Source organism: Numida meleagris, unplaced genomic scaffold, assembly GCF_002078875.1.
Source record: "Numida meleagris isolate 19003 breed g44 Domestic line unplaced genomic scaffold, NumMel1.0 unplaced_Scaffold295, whole genome shotgun sequence".
NCBI lineage: Eukaryota > Metazoa > Chordata > Aves > Galliformes > Numididae > Numida > Numida meleagris.
In genome coordinates, this window is record NW_018364541.1 from 93,120 (window position 1) to 101,481 (window position 8,362).

Sequence of the window (8,362 nt, forward strand, 5' to 3'; positions counted from 1 at the left end):
CCGCCCAAGACCGCCCCCCCCCGTACCTGCCGCCCCATCTCCCTCCCGCTCGCGCCGCAGCTGCAGCCGGAAGCGGAAGCGCGGAGCCACGTGACGCGGCGCGGAGCCAATGACGAGCGGGGGCGCGCGGATTGGGGCAGTGCGTCACGTGATGGGGAGGGTTTTCGGAGGGCGGGATGCAAATGAGGAGGGCGGAGCGCGGGGGGGGCGGGGTTATGCTAATGAGGCGCCGGAAAGCAGCGCCTATAGGGAGAGCGCTGAGGCCCATATAGGGACCGCCAAAAAACCCATAGGGGACCCCGAGCCCCATAGGGGACCCCAAAACCCCATAGGAGTTGCCAAAACCACATAGGGGCCCCTCAGCTCCATAGAGGACCCCAAAACCCCATAGGGGACACCAGCTCCATAGGGGGCACAAAAACCTCATAGGGGACCCCAGCCCCATAGGGGACCCCAAAACCCCATAGGAGTTGCCAAAACCCCACAGGGTACCCCAGAACCCCATAGGGGATCCCAAAACCCCATAGGGGACCCCATCCCAATCGGGGACCCCAAGACACCATAGAGGACCCCAGCCCCATAAGGGACCCCAAGACCCCATAGGGGCCCCCCTGCCCCATAGGGGGCCCAAAAACCTCATAGGGGCCCCCCAGCCCCATAGGAGTCCCCAAAACCCCAAAGGAGTCGCCAAAACCCCATAGGGGACCCCAAAGCCCAATAGGGGGCCCCAAAACCCCATAGGGGACCCCAGCCCCATAGGGGACCCTGAAACCCCATAGGGGACCCCAAAACCCCATAGGAGTCCCCAGCCCCATAGGGGACCCCAAAACCCCATAGGGATCTCTCAGCCCCAGAGGGGACCCCAAAACCCCCTAGCGGACCCCAAGACCCCATACGAGTCCCCAAAACCCTGTAGGGGACCCCAAAACCCCATAGGGGACCCCAGCCCCACAGGGGACCCCAAAACCTCATAGGTATCCCTCAGCCCCAGAGGAACCCCAAAACCCCATAGGAGACCCCAAGACCCCATAGGGGACCCCAAAAACCCATAGGAGTCCCCAAAACCCCATAGGAGTCCCCAAAACTCCATAGGGATCCCCCAGACCCATAGGGGACCCCAAAACACCATAGGAGACCCCAAAACCCCGTAGGGGAACCCAAAACCCCACAGGAGTCCCCAAAACACCATAGGGATCCCCCAGCCCCATAGGAGAACCCAAAACCCCATAGGGGAACCCAAGACCCCATAGGAGTCCCCGAAACCCCGTACGAGTCCCCAAAACCCCATAGGGGATCCCAAAACCCCATAGGAGGGAAAGGGAAGAGTTGAAATAACACACACTCCACTTTCTGCCTTAACTCGTGCCTTTTCCATTCTTCATAGTTATTCCCAGAGGTTTTACGTAGCCATAATACACACCTCATTGCAAAGCACATAAAAAAGAGCGGGATGATTATAATAATACAAGCCACAAAGAGTTGCTTTAGCCATGCCAAATTTGGTAACCAACTGGTGAATTTGTCCCACAGCTCTGTCCCCTCATTCTTGTGTCGAATTTACATGAGCGCACCTACTGCGACCCAATGTCCAATGAGTACTTGGAATCCCATCCCTGGGGAATTCCATTCCTCCATTCCTGAATAGAGCCGTACGTATCCGGCAGTCAGAGAGGTTTAGCCTCTGTGCCGTGTTCTGAGCAATATGAATTATCGAGCCAGGCTAAAGCAAATCCTACACACATACTACTTACAAAAGACAAGTTGTAGATTTTGCTTCTGAAGTTTCAGCTTAAGAGGCCCTTTCTCTTTGACGATCCACTGAGGCTGAGCCGTCCTCTTCCAGGATCTCAAATGGGCTCAGCCCTTCTTTTACCCGAGGTGTTCTAATCCTCAAGAGGGCGAATGGTGAAGCTTGGGGCCAGGTAATTCCAGCTCCCTGCCCCAATTTAACAACCTGTCATTTGATCAAATGATTTGTTTTCTCCACTTGGCCCCTTGATGTAATTGCCAATCAATTCCCAATAGGGCACTCGCTGTACCACTCTAGCAACAAAGTGAGGTCCTCTGTCTGAGGACAACGCTGCCGACACCCCAAACCTCAGAATGATTTCACGCAATAACGCTTTAGTTACTTCCCTTGCCTTATTAGTTCGGCATGGATACACCTCAGGTATCCTGAAAACGTAGCTGATAAGACCAATAGGTACCTGTACCCCCCTTTTCTTGGGAGTGTCGTGAAGTCGACCTGCCATTGTTGCCCAGGAAAATTTCCCTTTCCTAGTAGGTCCCTCTTGTCCCCTGCTCCTGCTACTCAGATCGTGCAAATACTTGGTAGTGTCTGTCCCCCCCAGGATGTTATACTATGTTTCCTTAGGACCAAATGCCATAAAACACTACCGGGCACAACAATGTGTCCAGCTGGGTATGCATCCATCTGTCAGCTTGCTCTCTTCCCTTCTAAACCATTAATTAGATTCCTATCCCCTCTAAAATACTTGACATATTCTAACTCCTGTTCGGAAAATTTGGGAAAATTTCTCTTTGATCTCACGTACAATTGCACATTGTATTTAGGGCTCTATAGGCACTCAGTGATATTCTTGAGGCCCAAGGCATCTGCCTGGACAAAGAACAAAACTGTGTCATTATGAAATATGCACCAGCCCTACCCTAACCCTACCGGAGCCATAACCATAACCATAACCGTAACCGCAACCGTAACCCCAACCCCAACCCTAACCCTACCATAACCGTATCTGTAACCCTAACACTACCCTTACCCTAACCCTAACCCTAGCCCTAACCTTAACCCTAACCCTAACCCTAAATGGGGTAACCCTAACACTAACCCTAACCCTAACCCTCAGCAGACTCTGGGAGATGTAACACCAAGGAGCTCAACAGACTCGGGGAAATATATATATATATATACTTATATACTTATATATTAATATATATATATATTTATATACATATATATATTTCTAATATGTATTTATAATTATATAGTAACTGTACATTTAAATATGCATATATTTACATATTTATATTTTTATATTTATATTACATTTATATATTATACATTTATTATTTATATAAAATGTAGAAATATTTACATAAAGTATAATAGTATATTAAATTGTTAAATAATAATATATTAAGTACATAATATTTCTAATTTAATTTTTAATTGTATCGTTTCTACAAAATATAATAATATATAATATAAAATATAATAATACAGATGAGTTCTTGTCTTTTGTTTTCTTTTATTCTTAGTTTTATTTCCTTTTTTTTTTCATTGTTGCTATCTGCGATCCATTTTCATTTTGGCTTTTTATTCAATTCTATTTTTAATTTTGAATTTTTATGTTTATTTTTTATTTATTTTCATTCCCATTTTTTTGCCGTTTATTACTTTCAGTATCGAATTTCATTTTTATTTCTTTTCTTTCCTTTTATTTTTATTTAATTATTTACTCATTATTTACCATAGATTTTTATTTTTCGTTTACTTTTCATTTTATGATGTAATTATTTCTTATTATTTCTTTCCCTTTTCCTATTTTTTATATTATTGTTTTATATTTATATTTTTATATATATTTATAATATACAGTTAAAATATAGAATATTTATATGTTTATATATTTATATATTTATATTATATTTATACGGTTATATATTTATAATTTATGAAATTATGAAATATATCAATATTTACATAAAATATAATAGTATATTAAATTAGCAAATAATAATATATTTAAAATGCAATATTTTTAAATTAAAATATAATAATAAATGTAAAATAATATAATATATAACTGCAATATATATAGCTATAATTATAGTATTATATATACTATAATTACTATATCATAGTATATATACATATTACATAGATATTATATATAAATATATATATGTATATTATATATTATATATATTATATATTTTACATTATTATATTATTATATATATCGTAATTAATTAATATATTAATATATAAATATTAATTATTTATTAATATTATAATAATAATAATATATAATAATAATTATATATTAATAAATATATTAATATATAAATATTATAATTAATTAATATTAATTATAATACAATAATAATATAAATAATAAAAGTATATAATACAACATATGATTATAGATATAAATATAAATATAAAATTATATATATAATATTTTATTTAGAAATATTATGATGATCACAACGGCACGAGTGCACGTCGCCCATTGCTTCCAAGCATTGACAGTCTGAGGCAGCTGCAGTCACGGGGTGGATTATCTGCAGCGTAATATTTCTATAAAATATAATAATAATTACAGAATAAATATAATACATAAACAGAATATATAAATAGAATATATAAATATAATTATAGACTATAAATATAAATTATAGACTATAAATATAATTATAGACATACGATATAAATAACAATAATAGAAATATATAACAGAAATAATATAATATTATATTAATTATATTGATACATATTGTAATATAGACTTTTATTATATAATATTATATATTATAATAATATATATATAATATATATATAAATATATATTATAATAATATATTATTATTATAATATATATAATATTATATAATAATATAAGTCTATATTACAATATATATCAATATATATATATAAATATATATATATATTATATATATAAATATAATATATATATATATATAAAAATATATTAATATAATTTCTATTGATATTGATATATATTGATATATATTGTAATATAGACTTTTATTATATAATATTATATATTATAATAATATATATATATAATATATATATAAATATATATTATAATATAATATAATAAAATAATAATATAAGTCTATATTACAATATATATCAATATATATCAATATCAATAGAAATATAATGATAAAATTATATATATATTTAATAATTTATGCGAATTATATGTATAACTGTAACCCTACCTTAACCATAACCCTAACCCTAACCCTTACCCTAGCCCTAACCATAACCCTAATCCTATCCCTAATCCTAAACATAACCCTAACCCTACCCTAACCCTAACCCTACACTGAGGCAGCTGCAGTCCCGGCGTGGAGGCTGGAAGATCCTCTATGGCCCGAGGGGGGAGGAGGACCAACTTCTTGAGCAGATGGCCGGGCTGCAGGAAGAAATCACCCGGCTGAGATGCACCCGGGAACCATAGAATGGCTCCGGTTGGAAAAGACCTTCGAGATCATCAAGCCCAACCGCAACCCAACCATCCTGCCCTAACTCTAACAACCCACCACTAAATCATGTCCCCGAGCACCACATCCAAATGATTCTTAAACCCATTCAGGGATGGTGACTCCACCACCTCCCTGGGGAGCCTGTTCCAGTGCTTAACAACCCTTGCTGTAAAGAAGTTTGTCCTGATATCCAACCTAAACCTCACCTGGTGCAACTTGAGGCCATTTCCCCTTGTCCTGTCACCAGTGAGAAGAGACCAGTCCCGCCCTCACTGCAATCACCTTTCAGGTACTTGAAGAGAGCAATCAGGTCTAACCTCAGCCTCCTCTTCCCAAGACTAAACAGCCCCACTTCCTTTAGCCGCTCCTTGTAGGGCATATTCTCCAAGCCCTTCCCCAGCCTTGCTGCCCTTCTCTGGACCTGCTCCAGCAGCTCCATGTCCTTGCTGTACTGAGGCACCCAAATCTGAACACAGTACTTGAGGTGAGGCCTCACCAATGCTGAGTGCAGGGGCAGGATGACTTCCCCAGTCCAGCTCACCACCCCATTCCTGATCCTAGCCAGGATGCCATTGGCCTTCTTGGCCACCTGGGCACACTGCTGGCTCATATTCAGCTGACAGTCCATCAGCACACCACGGTCCCTTTCCATCAGGCAGCTTTCCAGCCACTCCTCCCCAAGCCTGTAGGATTGCTTGGGGTTGTTGTGACCAAAGTGCAGGACCCGACACTTGGCCCTGTTGAAACTCATACGGTTTACCTTGGCCCATCGATGCAGACTGTCCAGATCCCTCTGTAGAGCCTTTCTACCCACCAGCAGATCAACACTCCCTCCCAGCTTGGTGTCATCTGCAAACTTACTGAGGGTGCACTCAATCCCCTCGTCGAGATCATGGATCAAGATGCTGAACACAAGCGGCCCCAGCGTTGAGCCCTGGGGGACAGCGCTCGTGACTGGCCGCCTGCTGGATTCAACTCCACTGACCACAACTCTTAGCGCCCTGCCATCCAGCCAGTGTTTCATCCAGCAGATGCACCTGGGAATCGGAGAGGGAAGTGGATGGGAGGAGGTCTGAACTTGCACATGCCGTCCTGCAGTCCCCCCTACGTCCGTGCCTGGGGAGGAAGCTAAACCAGCTTCCCACCTGGAGGTTAAAGGGCACGATGGCACCCAATATGAAGGGGAATTGACTCTCGTCTCAGCTCGGAGCAGGAGTTCTTCCCCGTAGCCACGCAGTCCCCCTGAGCAACAGATACACGGCTCTGGGGCTGGACACAAAAGAGTGCCTGGATTGCAGACAAAGCCCTGGAGGCAGCAAGCATGGGGAGCAGGGCCAGCCAAGGAATGGTTAGGGTTAGGATTAGGGATAGGTTTTGGGTTAGAGTTAGGGTCAGGTTTAGGTTTAGGGTTAGGTTTTGGGTTTGGGTTTGGGTTAGGGTAAGGGTAAGGGTAAGGGTAAGGGTAAGGGTAAGGGTGAGGGTGAGGGTTAGGGTTAGGGTAAGGGTTAGGGTTAGGTTTAGGCTTAGGCTTAGGCTTAGTGTAGAGTTAGGGATTTACTTGGGGTTAGGGTTAGCGTTTGGATAAGGGTTATTGTAAGGGTAATTTATCAAGCAAGTAGGGGTTAGGGTTAGGGTTAGGTTAAGGGCTAGGGTTATGTTTGGGGTTAGGGTTAGGGTTAGGATTAGGGTTAGGGTTAAGTTTGCATGTGTTAGGGTTATGGTTAGGGTTTGGGTTTGGGTTAGTGTTAGGGTATGGGTTTAGGGTTCTGGTTTGGATTAAGAGTTAGGTTTAGGGTTAGGATAGTATTTAGGATTGAGGTTAGGGTTAGGGTTAGGGTAAGGTTTAGCATTAGGATAAGGGTTAGGGTTAGTGTTAGGGTTAGGGTTATGTTTAGGGTAAGGTTATCGTTAAGGGTACGGTTAGAGTTAGGGTTTGTGTTAGGTTTAGGGTTAGGTTTAGGGTCAAAGTTAGGGTCAGGTTTAGTGTTAGGGTCATGGTTAGGGTTAGGGTAGGGTGGTGGTTAGGGTTAGAGTTAGGGTAAGGTTAGATTTAGGGTTAGGGGTAGGTTTAACGTTAAGGGTTAAGGTAAGGGTTAGGGTTGAGGTTAGGGATAGGGTTACGATAGGTGTTAGGATTTGAGTTAGGTTTTGTATGGTGGTTAGTACTCGGGAGTTTTTTTAGGAGAAGTTTGGTGTTATGGTTATTGCTCAGGTTAGGGTTTGGGTTATGGTTAGGGTTACTGTCCTTGTTTGGGTTTGGGTTAGGTTTAGAGTTAGGCTTATGATTAGGTTAGAGCTTAGGGTTAGTGTTAGGGTGTGTTAAAACTAATGTGGCCAGCAGGTTAAGAGAGTTGATCCTCTCCCTCTACTCTGCCCAGGTAAGGACACATTTAGAATCTTAGAAGCAGTAGGACAAGGGGTAATGGCCTAAAACCTGAACATAGGAAGTTCCATACAAATGTGAGGAAGAAGTAAGGGTGATGAAGCATAGAGCAGGCTGCCCAGAGAGGCTGTGGAGTCTCCTTCTAAGGAGATATTCAAGGCCCATCTGGTTGCCTGCCTGTGTCTCCTCTTGTAGGGTATTTGCTTCAGCAGGGGGGTTGGACTCCGTGACCTCTTGAGGTCCCTTCAGACCCCCAAAATTCTGTGATTCAGTGATTCTGTGATGGGCTCTCCAACCCGTGTGGCCTCCTGGGTGTTGCAGCTACACAGGGTGGGGCCTCCAAAGGTTATGGGGCCTTGTGAGATATTTGCTGGAGGAGACTTATTGAAATGTCCACCTCTTGAGAGAAGACGAACATCCAGGGAGGAACGTACTGGGTAATCCCTTCCATGACAGTTCCCTAAGCAACGTGACCTGCAGCTGTAGCTCTTAGCAAACACCAGGAGGGCCTGGTAAGCTGGCTGTAAGGAAAAAAAGCATCGTGGAGTGCGTTGGATGTCCCACAGCTAAACCTTGGGATCATCCTGCAGGGATGGAGACTCGATGATGCTCTTGGAACTGATCAACTCTTGTGTTTTCCTGAGGCAGCAGTTTTCTGCCTCTCTGTTAACAACAGGTTTTCAAGTAAACTTTGCAAGGCAAAGGTCTGGTTGACTA